General features: G+C 39.8%; 1 protein-coding gene across 1 annotated transcript in view; it reads left to right on the top strand.

The window, feature by feature from the left end:
- HOMER1 (homer scaffold protein 1) overlaps nt 1–16,393 on the top strand; it is a 140,790-nt gene that overhangs the window by 6,840 nt on the left and 117,557 nt on the right. The gene's annotated exons all lie outside the window — the stretch shown is intronic.

The following is a 16,393-nucleotide window of genomic DNA, read 5'->3' as shown; positions in this document are numbered from 1 at the left end:
TGAATGAGTATTGCAAGAGTAGGTAAAACTGTTTTTTTGTTTTGTTGTTTTTTTTTTTTTTTTTTTGAGATAGAGCCTCACTCTGTCACCCAGGCTGGAGTGCAGTGGCGCGATCTTGGCTCACTGCAACCTCCGCCTCCTAGGTTCCAGTGTTTCTCCTGTGTCAGCCTCCCAGGTAGCTGGGACTACTGGCACGCGCCACCACGCTTGGCTAATTTTTGCATTTTTTAGTAGAGACGGGGTTTCACCATATTGGCCAGGCTGGTCTCGAACTCCTGACCTCGTGATCCGCCTGCCTCGGCCTCCCAAAGTGCTGGGATTACAGGCATGAGCCACCGTGCCCAGCCAAGAGTAGGTAAAATTTTTTAAAAGCTAATCATTCAATGGTCTTCAGTATGTGAATAAAATCATATATATATATCTATATATATATATATAGTTTGTTTGTTTTGTTTTTGAGACAGTGCAGTGGCCCATGCTGGAGTGCAGTGGTGCCATCATGGCTCACTGCAGCCTTGATCTCTCAGGCTCAAGCAGTTCTCCTACTTTAGCTTCTTGAGTAGCTGGGACTATAGGCTCACACCACCATGGCAGGCTAATTTTTGTACTTTTTGTGGGCATGGGGTTTCATCATGTTGCCCAGGCTTGTCTTGAACTCCTGGACTCAAGTGATCCGTCTGCCTTGCTGTGAGCCATCACGCCTGGCCAAAATCATGTATTTTAATCTTAATTTTTACAGCACACCTCTCCATAGTCTATAAAATTAGGACATCCATAATGACTCTCTGTTAAGAGAGTCAACTTTATTGATGAACTTACGTTCTTAATTTTAGCATTTCATACCTTTTGATACTCCTTTTTCCATCTGTGCTGAGTGTAACACATTTGTCATTCCTGTGCTCCTTCATGAAATGTCTGAGAAAGGAAAAAAAGATGAAACTGGTACGAATCAATGCTGCTTGTTTTAAGCAGTATTTTTGAGGGAAATGATCAACACATATAATCTTTTTTGCTTTGCCTTTTCCTTCTACTTGCATCTTTTTAAAATCTTGTTTTTAAAAGTTTTTATCGCTTGAACCCGTGAGGCGGAGGTTGCAGTGAGCCGAGATCGCCCCATTGCACTTGAGCCTGGGCAACCAGAGCGAAACTCCATCTCAAAATAAATAAATAAATAAATAAATAAAATAAATAAAATAAAAATTTTAAAAAATTTGTTCACTTCTCTGGTAAGTACAATTTAGAATTAATTTTTTTTGTCTGCTAAACATTTCAGATAATAGAATTAATTTTATAGGGTCATCTTTTTTACTATTCTTTCAGTGAGGTTTTGTCCGCCCAATAATGGATTGTGAAGCCAGTATGGCTCTCGCATAGCTAAAATAATTTTATATATAGAACTAACATTTTACTTAGTTAATAACTGAATTTTATTTAACCTTATTTATGTTTTTTTCTATTAAGGCAGACTACTAAAGGAAGGCAAAAAGTCATTGTTTTCTGTCTTGTATCAGAAAATAAAATTGTTTACAAAACCCCCCAAAACCAGTAATCTAATCAATGTTTTATCTTCATAGTACACTTACCTTTGCATTTTCTCTACCTTTTAAAAAATCATCTTTATCTCTTAACACCTAATATTAATATTAGCTTAAAAAATTAGCTCGGCTTTGCGAACATCTTATTTTAATGTTCTTCCATAAAACAAGAAGAGTTTCAATGTTATCTTTTGAGAAGTGTGGGCACCAAGTCCTCAAGGCACAAAAGTTGTAAGAATTGAGGGCTTTTTGTAAAATTACCAAGCAAGAGTTAGGTAGAAATTAAATACAAACAAAAAACTGTGCTTAGGGAACACAGATACTAAAGCAATTTCATTACTTTATAAGATCATTGAAAGTGATGTTTATTATGTCATGTCTATTGGCATGTCTGGATCCATGTGTTCACATGCCTCAGAGTCCAGAGGCCTGTAGAGGAGAATGTCTTTGATTCCTCCCCCTTCCATAGAATGGTTTGTTCCTAATTTGTCATTGTCTAGTTGGGGAGTCTTTTTTGAGACAGAGTCTTGCTGTGTCACCCAGGCTGGAGTGAAGTGGCGCCATCTCAGCTCACTGCAACCCCCATGTCCCAGGCTCAGATGATTCTCCTGCCTCAGCCTCCTGAGTAGTTGGGATTACAGGTGCACCACCACACCTGGCTAATTTTTGTATTTTTGGTAGAGGTGGGGTTTCATCATGTTGGTCCTGACCTCAAGTGATCCACCCACCCCGGCCTTTGAAAGTGCTGGGATTATGGGCATGAGCTACTGTGCCCAGCCTAGTTGGGGAGTCTTAATAGAAGTCTTCTGAGAGACATAGCTCTGATACATATCTCTTTGGGTATTATACACTGTGCTTCCTAACCCACAAGTTTCATAGTGCAGTACACATGTGCAATATTAGTTGAAAGGATTTGGGGGAATTAGTGCTCATATACAGAAAATCCTGATTTCTAGCAATTGGGCCGATAGTTGGATATACCAATTATTTCTCTGATAATTTCTCTAGGTAAATTTTTGGATTCTTTTATATTTACGTATATCTCAATCTTAAGTAGTTATTGTTTTTCTTCTGTTTAAGTATTTATAAGAGTTGTTCTGAACAAGACTTTCTTTGTGTGAGTTGGAATTTTCTGCCCAGTTACTTTCTAGCTTCCCTCATTAGGCTCTTAATAATGATCTTTAGGAGATGACTATCAAAGACCTCAAAATACTCATATTTGGAATTTCTATCAGTCAGTCTTCCTGGAAGATAAGTCTGTACATTCCTAAATGTATATGGGACAATTATTTTGAACGTATTATAATATTTAAGTTGCTTAGCCTATCCCTTTACCTTTCTGTGCCTTTTTTTTTTTTTTTTTTTGCTTATTTTGTAAAACAGTGCTGTTTTCTTTCTTACTCTGTTATGAATCACTGTCTCATGGCTTTTAACATTAAAATTTGTGTGCTTTGCTTAATCACTCTGCCAGCTCCTAGGATGTTTACAGATTGAGGATTCCTCCTACTCTTGTTTACTCAGTATTGCCAGGGATCTGTGTACATTAAGCTCAGTAGGACTACTCCCAAGTCACTCTTAAACTCATCTTTCTTGAGATTCTGTTGATTAAAAAAAAAAAAAAAATTCTAGATCTTGCAGGCTGCTGTTTTCCTTACCCAAGTAATAATCTGTAAGATTTTAGTTGTGTATTTCATTGTTGCTTTCATTTAGTATTTTACTATTGTTAAATTGATATTTATTGCTATGCGTATGTTAGTATAGTGGAAATAGACATTAATGATGACATTGCCGTTTAATTGTATTTTGCAACATTTTAGTACAGATGCCCTTGAACAACACAGGTCTGAACTGTGTGGGTTCACTTATATGCAGAGTTTCTTCCACCACTGTCACCCCTGAGACAGCAAGACCAACCCTTCCTCTTCTTCCTCCTCAGCCTGCTCAATGTGAAGATGAGGAAGATAAGAATATTTATGATGATCCACTTCCACTTAATGGATAGTAAATACATTTTCTCTTACTTATGATTTTCTTTTTTCTTTCTGTCTTTTTTTTTGGAGGCAGAGTCTTGCTCTATCCCACCCGGCTAATTTTTGTGTTTTTAGTAGAGACAGGGTTTCGCCATGTTGGCCAGGCTGGTCTTGAACTCCTGACCTCGGGTGAACCGCCTGCCTCAGCCTCCCAAAGTGCTGAGATTACAGGCGTGAGCCATGGCACCCGGCCTCTTTATTTTTTTCTTTGTGACAGAGTCTCACTCACGATCTTGGCTCACTGCAACCTCACCTCCTGGGTTCAAGTGATTATCTTGCCTCAGCCTCCTGAGTAGCTGGGATTACAGGCGCATGCTGCCAAGCCTGGCTAATTTTTGTATTTTTAGTAGAGACGGGATTTCATGTTGACCAGGCTGGTCTCGAACTCCTGACCTCAAGTGATCTGCCTGCCTCAGCCTCCCAAAGTGTAGGGATTACAGGCATGAGTCACCATGCCTGGCCTGCTTTTCTTAATAACATGTTTTTTTTCCCTACTTTACTTAATTGTATGAATACAGTATATAATACATATATAAAATGTGTTAATTGAGTACGTTATCAATAAGGTTTCCAGTCAACAATAGGTTATGAGTAAAGTTTTTGAGGAGTTAAAAGTTACATGCAGGCTGGGCATGGTGGCTCACGCCTGTAATCCCAGCACTTTGGGAGGCCGAGGTGGGTGGATCACGAGGTCAGGAGATCAAGACCATCCTGGCTAACACGGTGAAATCCTGTCTTTACTAAAAATACAAAAAATTAGCAGGGTGTGGTGGCGGGCACCTGTAGTCCAAGCTACTCGGGAGGCTGAGGCAGAAGAATGGCGTGAACCTGGGAGGCGGAGCTTGCAGTGAGCCGAGATTGCGCAACTGCACTCCAGCCTGGGTGACAGAGCGAGACTCCGTCTCACAAAAAAAAAAAAAAAAAAAAAAAAAAAAGTTACATGCAGATTTTTTACTGAGCGTGGGTCAGTGCCCTTAACTCACAAATTGTTCAAGGGTTAACTGTATATTCTGAGTAATCAGTGTAAAATCTAGGTTGTTACATTATAGGCTATTCATGTGGTAGAAGCTATCCCAAAGAATGTTTTCAAAGATGGTACAGTGGTCAATTAGAAATCAGGATACGAAATTATATGTTCTGTATGACCTCAAGTATGTAAAATTCTGTATCTGCATAAAAATGTTTGAAAGAGACTCATTAAAGTGGTACCATGTTTATTTCTGGGAGGTAAGATTGTAAAATTTTGTTTTTTAGTCTTTCTGAATCTTGTAGTTTCTCTGTAAGGAACATATTAAGTTTTAGAACTTCTCTTGGGTTTTAAGGGTGAGGGTATTAAAAAGAGAACTTCTCTTGGGTTTTAAGGGTGAGGGTTTAAAAAAAAAATGTTGATTACAGTAAAATGTTATCAGGACCGGCTGGGCGCGGTGGCTCACATCTGTAATCCCAGCACTTTGGGAGGCCAAGGCGGGTGGATCACCAGGTCAGGAGATCGAGACCATCCTGGCCAACATAGTGAAACTCCATCTCTACTAAAAATACAAAAATTAGCTGGGCATGGCGGTGCGCACTTGTAATCTCAGCTACTTGGGAGGCTGAGGCAAGAGAATTGCTTGAACCCAGGAGGCGGAGGTTGCAGTGAGCCAAGATCGCGCCACTGAACTCCAGCCTAGTGACAGAGTGAGACTCTGTCTCAAAAAAAAAAAAAAATTATCAGGACCAGTTACTGTTCTTACATCTAGATGCTTATATATATTTGTATCAATTTTAGCTTTATCTCAAATTTTATCTTATTCTTTTTAAGATTGGCTAAAGAAGTAGTTACTCTAGTGCTAGCAAAACTTGTTTAAATGTAAGGAGTATTTCTCTTGTCAGTTATTAGAGTATTAGCACTAAACTGTACTTTTTATGGAGAAGGAGACGCAGCCCAAAGGGAAATTGTGACTATGGGAGGTAATATAGCTTTGACATGGCGGATCATGTGCTGGATTCCCCCAGCTCTTTGCGGCTGTTACCATTAGAGCAGGTGCTCCTCAATGAATGCTTACATAGATGCAGATTCATTTGGAGAAGGGTTTCTAACTCCTTATAGTAGTTTACAACGACTTAATTTTACTGCAAACTTAGTTTCTTATAGGTGAGTTCATTAAATGTATCTTGTTTTCCTTATAGATGGTACTGAAAAAAGCTGCGTTTTAATTTTAGTGTAAGTAAGTCTCGCACAATGCGTTATACAATTGTCCCTTGAACATGGTGGGGGTTAGAGGTACTAATTGCCCCACCAACTCACATTTAACTTTTGACTCTCCCAAAGCTTAATTATTAATAGCCTGCAGTTGACTGGAAGCCTTATCAATAACATAAACAGTTGATTAACACATATTTTGTATGTTACATGTTTTATATGCTGTATTCGTACAATAAAGTAAGCTAAAGAAAAGAAAGTGTTATTAAGAAAATCATAAGGAGCCAGGTGTAGTGGCTCACGCCTGTAATCCCAGCACTTTGGGAGGCCCGGGCAGGCAGATGGCTTGAGCTTACAAGTTCGGGACCAGCCTGGGCAACATGGTGAAAACCAGTCTTTACAAAAAATACAAACATTAGCCAGGCTTGGTGGTACACATCTGTTGTCCCAGCTACTGGGAGGCCAAGGTGGGAGGATGGCTTGAGCCTGGGAGGCAGAGGTTGCGGTGAGCTGAGATCCTGCCACCGCACTGCAGCCTGGGTAATAGAGCCAGACCTTGTGTCTGTCTGTCTGTCTCTGTCTCTCTCTTTTCTCTCTCTCTCTCTCTCTCTCTCTCTCTCACACACACACACACACACACACACACACACACACACACACAAATGGCTGGGTGCAGTGGCTCACGCCTATAATCCCAGCACTTTGGGAGGCTGAGGCGGGCAGATCACTTGAGGCCAGGAGTTTGAGACCAGCCTGGCCAACATGGCAAAACCCCATCTCTACTAAAAGTGCAAAAATTAGCCGGGTGTGGTAGTGCACACCTGTAGTCCCAGCTACTCAGGAAGTTGAGGCACAAGAATCGCTTGATGCTGGGAGACAGGTTGCAGTGAGCTGAGATCATACCATTACACTCCAGCCTGGGTGACAGAGAAACTCTGTCTCAAAAAAAAAAAAGAAAATATATTTATTGTTTATTACATGGAAGTGAATCATCTTAAAGGTCTTCATCTTCATTGTCTTCACACTGAGTAGGCTGAGGGAAGAGAAGGGATTGGTTTTGCCGTCTGTGGTGGCAGAAGCATCTGCATTAAAAGCATGTTGAGACAAATACTCTTTCTCCTCAGTGATTTTCCTAATGGCATCTGGGAACTCATCTACTACCTTTTAGTGGGCAGAAGCTGTTTTCCTGTTATCTGGACATTTTTTAAGCCAAAGCTCTTCTGATATTATCAAACCATCCTTTCCTGGCATTAAATTCTCTAGCTTTAGATCCTTCATCTTCTTTTTGCTTTTAGTTATCATAAAACTGCCTTTTCTCGATTCATATTAAATAGCTATGGTTTTTTTTAATAGTAATCCTTCACCCACATAGAAGCCACATTTTCAATATGAGATAAAAAGGTATTTTGCAAAAAGTGCAAGGTTTTTGCACCTGCTAGTATAGCTACAGAGATGGTTTCACAAATTTTGTTTTCTTTTTTTTGCAATGGTCCTTACTCTGGGTTCATTTATCTTGAAATGGTAGGCAACCACAGCTGCAGACCTCAATCTGCAGCACATATCAGGCAGTTCAGCTTTTTCTTGTAATAGCATGACTTTGCTTCTTGGGAGCACTTCCAGCATCACTAGTGGCACTTCATATGGGTCTCGTGGTGTTATTCAAAGCTTATGGTATTGCCCTAAAAAGGATGAAAAATATGCAAGAACTGTGATTTTACTGTTGTGATACACAATTTACTGTGGCATTTTAAGCAGACAGAACACTTGAGCTCACTACAACTTGAGCAACAGGAGTTAGCTACAAATTATTATAGTAGAACAGTATGTACTAGTTAATGTTACACTATGATGTAATACTGCATCTTTATGTGTATTTGCATTTTTCTAGTTGTGCCATGTATGGTCTATAAGTTTTTGCCTACGTTTTGATAAATTTTAATTCTTTGTAATAGATTTGCATATATTTTATGGTGGTAAATGAAAAAATAGGCTAGAATCTACATATATTTTATACACTCATAATGCCTTTTTCTATTTTTTTCAATATTTCTAAGCTATGCAGTTAACCTGTAAGTTTTTTCAAATTACAGCAAATCTCCAAAAATTTTTCTAATACATTTATTGAAAAAAATCAATTGTAAAACATTATTGTAAGTATACTGGTGCAGTTCAAACCCATGTTTAAGGGTCAACTGTATTTTGAATACATTAAAGTACTTCTCATAAATGATTTATTACAGGTGTTTGGTATAGAGTTTTCAAAGTTGATATTAAAATGTAAATTCCATCAGTCAGCTTTGTTAACTACCTTTGTAGTTATCGGGCACATGAGCCTCCGGAATACTTATGCATCTATTTACATAATACATAGGTAGGCTCTAGTTTTCTAAAGAGTTCAGACCAGAAAAAGAAAGCTTGAGATGCTATCTTGAAATATTTTTCCTGGGGCTTAAAAGTGGAGACTTGGCTGGGGACGGTGGCTCACGCCTGTAATCCCAGCACTCTGGGAGGCCGAGGTGGGCAGATCACAAGGTCAGGAGATCAAGACCATCCTGGCTAACATCTTGAAACCCCATCTCTACTAAAAATACAAAAATTAGCTGGGCATGGTGGTACGTGCCTGTAGTCCCAGCCACTCGGGAGGCTGAGGCAGGAGAAATGCTTGAACTTGGGAGGTGGAGGTTGCAATGAGCCGAGATCACGCCACTTGGCACTCCAGCCTGGTGACAGAGCGAGACTCTGTCTCAAAAAAAAAAAAAAGTGGAGACCTGCAAGTAGAAGGACCAATTGTAGCATATTTTACAATTTCTGAATCATCTCGAGGTGGTTGTAAGTTACTTGATTTCCTCACTTGTAAGAGAAGGTTGGACCATATTGTATCCAGATTTAAAATTATTTTTTGGAATTATTTTTCCCAGAGCTTTCAAACTCTTATGCTGCCATTGGCTGAGCAGAAAAATGTGTGATAGTATGAGGTAGAAGACAGTAGGGACTCATGGGGACTGTAGGAAAGTGAAGAGAAGAGATCCTGCCTAAAAACATTCATATCCAGTGTATTCTTAAAACCCTCTGGCCAAAGAAAGACATCTGAAGCCTGATCCCTTATTCAGCAAACATTTTTTGAGTTCCTACTAGCAACTGTGATACTCTAATGTAGGTCAGATACAGTCCGTTTAGAAATGCTTTAACTCTTTTTTTTTTTTTTTTTTTTTTTTGAGACAGAGTTTCACTCTTGTTGCCCAGGCTGGAGTGCAATGGCATGATCTCAGCTCACTGCAACCTCCGCCTCCTGGGTTCAAGTGATTCTCCTGCCTCAGCCTCCCGAGTAGCTGGGATTACAGGCATGCACCACCACACCCGGCTAATTTTGTGTTTTTAGTAGAGACGGGGTTTCTCCATGTTGGTCAGGCTGGTCTCGAACTCCAGGCCTCAGGTGATCCGCCCTTCTCAGCCTCCCAAAGTGCAAGGATTACAGGGGTGAGCCACTGCACCTGGCCTGGAAATGCTTTAACTCTTGACTGAAGAAGGAAGACCAGAGCATCAGAGTCTAGTATGACAGTAGCAGAAATGCTTATTAGATCAGTGGTTCTCAATTTTGAGCCTGCATTAGAATCAATTCGAGACCTTGTTGAAACACAGATTGCTGGACTTCCTTTACCGCCAGAGTTTTTGATTCAGTGGTTCTAGGAATGGGGTCCATGAATTTGCTCTTCTAACAGATTCTGAGGGCATGCTGATGCTGCTGGTCCAGGGAGCTTCTTTGAGAGTGACTGCATTTGATAAATGAAGCTTACAAATCAAATGTGAGAAACTTTTGTCCATTCAAAAGCTTCAGTGACTCCTAGAGCATGCTTGCTTGCTTGCTGCCCCTTCCTTTTGAAGTTGCAAAAACTAGAAGTTTGAACTAAGGGGGGAAAACTTGATTAAGCTGCCTTTTTTTTTTTTTTTTTTTTTGGAGACAGAGCCTTACTCCGTCTCCTGGGCTGCAGTGCACGATCTTGGCTCACTGCAACCTCCGCCTCCCGGGTTCAGATGATTCTCCTGCCTCAGTCCCCTGAGTAGCTGGGATTACAGATGCCTACACCATGCCTGGCTAATTTTTGTATTTTTTTTTTTTTCTAGTAGAGACGGGGTTTTTTCATGTTGGCCAGGCTAGTCTTGAAATCCTGACCTCAGGTGATCCACCCGCCTCAGCCTCCCAAAGTGCTGGGATTACAAGCATGGGCACTGCCCCTAGCCCTATCTATTTTTTATAAGGGAAAATATCCAAGACAACTTGAAACTGGTCTCTAATCTTTTTAAACCTGATTACTTTTAACAGTACTTACCAGTTATGCCCATTTCTTGGTCAGAGTTCTGCTTTTTGATATTTCTGAATGTATTGTTTTTTAAACTACCAGATACTGCTTTGACTTCTGAAGTTTCTGCTTTTAGAAGACATCTTACTTCTACGTTATTTATTCCGTCTAGATATCCTCAAGTTTGTCCAGTGTTGTTGAAGCCTACATGTTTCTTTCTCTTTTTTTTTTTGAGACAAAGTCTCACTCTTTTACCCAGGCTAGAATGCAGTGGTATGATCTCGGCTCACTGCAGCCTCCTGTGTTCAAGCAATTCTTCTGCCTCAGCTTCCCAAGTAGCTGGGACTACAGGTGCATGCCACCACAACTGGCTAATTTTTGTATTTTTTAGTAGAGCTGGGGTTTCACCATGTTGGCCACGCTGGTCTCGAACTCCTGGCCTCAAGTCATCCACCCACCTCGGCCTCCCAAAGAGCTGGAATTACAGGCATGAGCCACCGTGCCTGGCCTGAAATTTTTCTATTCGCTGAATTATCTTTTGTTTGTGTTCCTTTCTTGTTTGTTTAGTTTCTTATTTCATTTTGGAAACTATTCTGGAGTATCTGGTGAGCCTCAGCTGTGTATGATACTAAAAAGGTGATTAAAAGCTTTTTGTGAATCAGTGAGGCCTGTCACTGGTGGACTTCATCTTCGATATTTAGGTGGTGAACTGGCCAAAATTTTTTTGGCTGTCCCCAAGTTTGGGGAGGTCTATTGTCTAAGATTGTAAGTTTTTCTATGACACTTTTCATTTTCTTTAGAGGAGAATCTTCCAATGTAGAGTTCTAATCTTGACATTCTGAGAGCAAGGTAAGTATATTCTTCTGTCATATACCTATGAGGCATATCATCTGCTGTAATCTGAAAGCCAGGAATGGGAAGGTTTTTGTGGGGACAGGGTTCTGTTTGCAGCCTTTCTCCTGGTGCTCCTATTTTAGGCTCCACTCCTGTCTTCTGCTATTGGAAAAGGTAGTTGATTGACTGTGGGAAGGGGTGGGAATTTCATTGCTCTGTTATTTAAACTTTCAGTCAATTCCTCCATTTCAGTCGCATACTTCACACCTCCTCTGCAGTCCCTTTGCCTCTAAATTCTAGCCAGCAGGTTGTTCACTTAGTTCCCTCTTTGCAGGCACTTTTATTATAGTTTCCTTGGTTTTGTCAAACCAGGCACCATTCCTTCTATTTTCCATCTTTAATACATTTTGAAAACTGTATTAAAGTTACTTAAGAACTGCTGCTGCTTTTTACAGTCTTTGGTGTTACAGGTTTATACCTTTTTTTCCACTCTGCTTAACTTTCATTTTAGTGGAATTTTGGAAAAGGAAGATAAATGAGTACAATTAATTTGCCATGTTTGACCAGAATCACTGAGCCCTTAGCTTTTGAATTTCTATAAGGCATCTTTCAGAATGTGTTGACACTGTTGACAGTTAATTGATTGGAATTTGGTGGAAGATAAAGTGTTGGCTTTCTAAAAATCTCTCCCTGTAACCAACACCTGAAAATTCAATGCATGATGTAAGCACATGTTAAAATTAAAAACTTAAAATTGATCATCAACCCAAACCTAAGGAAAACAGAGCACTGACTCAGCTGTGTCAGGTAACTAAGGTGTTGCTACAGTCTCCTAACACTGTGTCTCATGAGCACTTGTAAAAAACATTAAGCACTTAATATGTGTCATGAGTCATGCCAGGCACTGGTAGTACAAAGATGAGTAGATAGCCATGTAAACAAAAAATTACAATACTGTGATTTAAGTACTATAATAGAGATGTGTGTTGTGTTTGGTAGCACAGAGAAGGAAGTGCCCACCTCCACCTTGGAAGGTCAGAGAAAGCTTCACATAGCCAGTCATGTTTGTTTTGAGCCTTAACAAACAAATAAGAGTTGGGGGAGGGGAAGACGTATGAGTGGTTGTTAGGGTATTTTAGGTAGAGAGGTGGCATAAGTAAAGCTTCAGAGGTGAAGTATGCTAATTAGAAAGTTAAGGTAGTTAAGGGAGATGTGACTAGAAGGATAGAGGCCAGATCATGACTATGTCATGTTAAGAGGATTGTACTCTTCCTCTAGATTAATGGTTTTCAAATATTTTTGATGCAGTACTCATATCAAAGATTTTGAACATCTTCCTTCATATGTGTATATTTATAAAATTACATGTATTCTCTGTGTTAATATATATAGATATTTAATGTGTATATAATAAAACATATAAAAATAGAAATGATAGAGGAGAATAGTAACTTCTTCCTGCACATGACTTTAGAAGCTGTTAAGTAATGGTGAGCAATAGAACAATTTTAAGTTGGTAGTTATTACCATGCTTGCATTTTAGAGAAGTTTTGGACTTGGAGAAGGCAGGTGTGTGTGTGTGAGAGAGAGAGAGAGAAATGCTTGGGGGTCTTAGAGACACTAAAAAAAAAAATTTTTTTTTTTTTTTGAGACTGAGTTTCACTCTTGTTGCCCAGGCTGGAGTGCAATGGCACGATCTCGGCTCACTGCAACCTCCATCTCCTGGGTTCAAGCGATTCTTCCTCCTCAGCCTGGGATTACAGGCACCTGCCACCATGCCCGGCTAATTTTTGTATTTTTAGTAGGGATAGAGTGTCACCATGTTGGTCAGGCTGCTCTCGAACTCCTGACCTCAAGTATTCCACCCACCTTGGCCTCCCAAAGTGTTGGGATTACAGGCATGCACCACCGCACCCAGCTGAGACACTCAAATTTAATTGCAAGCTAGGTTAATTGCAGCAATTTAGTCAATAATGGCTTTAATTGAAACAGAGTAGAACAAGGCTTGAATTCAAGAGATTTAAGTAATAATGTCTATAGGAGTTGACAGTGATCTAGATAGATATTATGAGGTAAAAGAGATTGCCTTGGTCAGCCATTAGTTGATAAAGGAAACCAAGAGGAGAGAAACAAGTTTGTAGCAAGGTGAGATGACAAATTGAAGGAACCTTGAGATATCTGTGGTCAACCACGTGGGAATGCTTTATAGTTGGATATTGTTGGTCTGGTATTCAGGAAAAGAGAACTGGGCTGAGGATAGAGTTTTGGGAATCAGAATGTGTAATTTTTGGTTGGAGCCGTGAATGTGGATGAGCTCATGCAGGGTATTTATAGAAAAGAGCAGATCAGGCATCTCTGTGAATAGTCATTTAAGGGGCAGCTGAGAAAGCTGTCAGGTGAGAATAGTGTCACAAGAGCCAAGAAAGGGAGTGAGTTTCAAGAAATGAGTAGTAGCCAGGATCAAATGTAGCAGAAACATCAAATGAGGCAAGAAATAATTAGATTGGATAAGTAATGGTCCTTTAACAATCTTACCTTGAAGTTTGAGAAGTGTAGGGTGGAAATCAAATTGCCATGAAGTGAAGGTGTTGAAGGATGAGGAGCAGACACTAGAAATGTGTCTGCTTCTCCTTTAAGACCAAGCATCTTTGAAATAGTAGCTCAGCAAGCTCTAGGGTTCAGGAAATTCTTTTGGTTTTGTTTACGGAATGGGATTAAGCATTCCTTTTAGGATCTGGCAAAGGAGTCTGTGGCAAGGTGTATTTAAAATATTAGAGAGGGATAATTATTGAGAAAGAGATGGGTGAAAATGCAATATGGAGCACAGGTGGAGGAGTTAACCTTCAGTAGGAGGAATATTGTCCTCATAGACCGAAGGAAAGGATATGAATAGTTTGTAGGTTAAAGGAGACGACTAAGGGAATTCCTTAGCTGGTGGACTCTGTTTCCTCCATTCATTCATTGATTTAACAAACATTCGTTGATTACCTGTTATGTGTCAGGCAGTGTTCTAAGTATATGAGATCTGTGAACAAAGAGCCTTGCCTTCATGGAGCTTACATTCCAGTAAATGATAAAAGGCAGGGCCATCTGCTAAGTGTAGGGATATAAAGGTTGAGTCAGAGCCTTGGGAATAGAGGGAAGAATGGGAGACAGTGCTGAGGAGCTTAAAGGTCCCAGCTGAGATTAGAAGCCACACATTCTGGTGTTCTTGAAGCCATCTAAATCTAGTTATTATTGTACCTAAACAGCACGGTAGAGTTAGAAGGGTTAGCAGAGTCTGTTAGAAGGGTTTTCATTTTCAAGCCAGGTGCGGTGGCTCAGGCCTGTAATCCCAGCACTTTGGGAGGCTGAGACAGGTGATCACCTGAAGTCAGGAGTTCAAGACCAGCCTGGCCAACATGGCGAAACTCCGTCTGTACTAATAATACAAAAATTAGCCAGGTGTGGTGTTGCATGCCTGTAGTTCCAGCTACTTGGGAGACTGAGGCACGAGAATTGCTTGAACCTGGGAGGCGGAGGTTGCATTGAGCCAAGATCGTGCCATTGCATTCTAGCCTGGGCAACAGAGTGAGAGTCTGTCTTTAAAAAAAAAAAAAGACAAAGTTTTCGTTTTCTTCATTCTGCTGAAAATGAAGCAAAAAGTGGGTATATCCCATTTTTCTAGTGTTCTCGTCTGTTATTTTAATATACGTATCACTTTTTTCCCCCTTAGCGGCCCTTTTCCTTCTATAAAGAACATCTCTTATCTTGGAAGACCAACCTAATAAGTATTAAGTTTGCCAGAATATCACCGATTTTTTAAACATTTGATGTCTTTTCTGTGGAAAACATCCTGAAACCAAGTCCTATGGAAAGTCTTAGAGGTCTTTTGAGGGCTGTGACTGCATTTGATATTTATATTCCCATTTCCTACTGCTGCTTAGTACACATACCACATGCAAAGCACTTGCGCTCGTGTGAACCAAAGTGTATAGGGATTCTTTAATATGGTGGGGAAAGTCTTTCTTTCATAGTTAGGAAAGTCACAGAAGTTAATTGATTGGTATAAGCACTTAAACATTGTTTTGATTCTTACGGAGAATTCAGTATATTATTATTTTGGAAACAGTTTCAGAAGTTATCCTGTCTTCTTTATTCTTGATAAATATTTTTAGTCTTTCTAGACAGGGTACACTTTTCAGTCAAAGTAGTTTCACCCAAAGTAACTGTACCCCTGTACTAATTCTATTACAGCCTCAATAGTGGATTTTTTTTTATATGGGCACTTTCATGATGGTGGAATGCATTTAACTAAATTAAGCAATATTTGTTAAATGACAGAAGTAGTTAAAAGACAGAGGCCTCAACATGAAATAAATTTTACTTTATCCATTGTTATGTAAGATATAACTTCATTATCAAGCTCTATATTGTTGGACTGGATCCTTTAGAGGACTTTTTTAACTTTGGGATAGGGATTTAGGCCGCAAAAGCTGTAACTATGGTAAAGTGTAGCATGATACAGTACAGGCAGAACAACTTAGCCATCAAGTGAGGTCTCTAGAGCCAGGTAGTGGCTACATTTAAATTAGTGATCCTCTTATTAGCTCCATAATCTTGGGCAAGTTACTTATGTTTTGTGTGTCTCAGTTTCCTCATCTTTAAAATGGGGATATAATTATGAAGATGAAAGGATTAAAATAAACAAGTTTGCTTAATAAACAAGTTTGTTAAAAGTGTTTGCTTCGCATAGTAACTTCTCAGTAACTCATAGCTATTGTTACTATGGGTTTTGGTTTTTTGCTACGTTTTACTTTATTTCATATATAAGGAAAACAACCAGTTGACTAAGCAGTTCCAGAACTGCTGTGATAGTGTTCAGTAGTCAAGAAGAAAATGAGATCAGAAGGAAAACTTTTCATTTCTTCCCCAAACGTATATTGCCAGTATCACAGTAACTCATAACAACACATGTGACACAGGCTGATTTTCAACATAAAGAGAGCCCAAGCAAGAAGGGTGAGTATTCAGTTACATTTCTAGTACTCAACTGAATTGTATTTTTTAAGTCCTTTTTTTTTTTTTGGAGACAAGGTCTTGCTCTGTCATCCAGGCTGGAGTGTAGTGGCAGTCTTGGCTTACTGCACCTTCAGCCTCCGGGGCTTTAGTGATCTTCTGCCTCCTACCTCCCCTCTTGCCTCACCACCAAGTAGCTGGGACTACAGGCACACCGCACTGTGCCCGGCTATTTTTTGTAGAGATGGGGTTTTGTCATGTTGCTCAGGCTGGTGTTGAATTCCTGAACGCAAGTGATCCGCCCACCTCAGCCTCCCTGTGTGCTGGAATTACAGGCGTGAGCCGCTGGCACCTGACCTGTAATTCTTTAACTTCTAAATAAAGAACATGAAAAGCCTTTTTTTTTTTTTTTAGCTTTGGTACTACTGAAGGCCAAAAATAATTTTATGGAATATATCTGTTCCCTTCCAATCAAAATCCACTTAAAATTTTTTTCCTTTTTTTCCCTTGTATTAT

The sequence above is a fragment of the Nomascus leucogenys genome, chromosome 2 (genome assembly GCF_006542625.1).
Source record: "Nomascus leucogenys isolate Asia chromosome 2, Asia_NLE_v1, whole genome shotgun sequence".
NCBI classification, from domain to species: Eukaryota; Metazoa; Chordata; class Mammalia; order Primates; family Hylobatidae; genus Nomascus; species Nomascus leucogenys.
The sequence above is the reverse complement of the archived record's forward strand: the minus strand, read 5'-3'. Positions and strand labels throughout refer to the sequence as shown.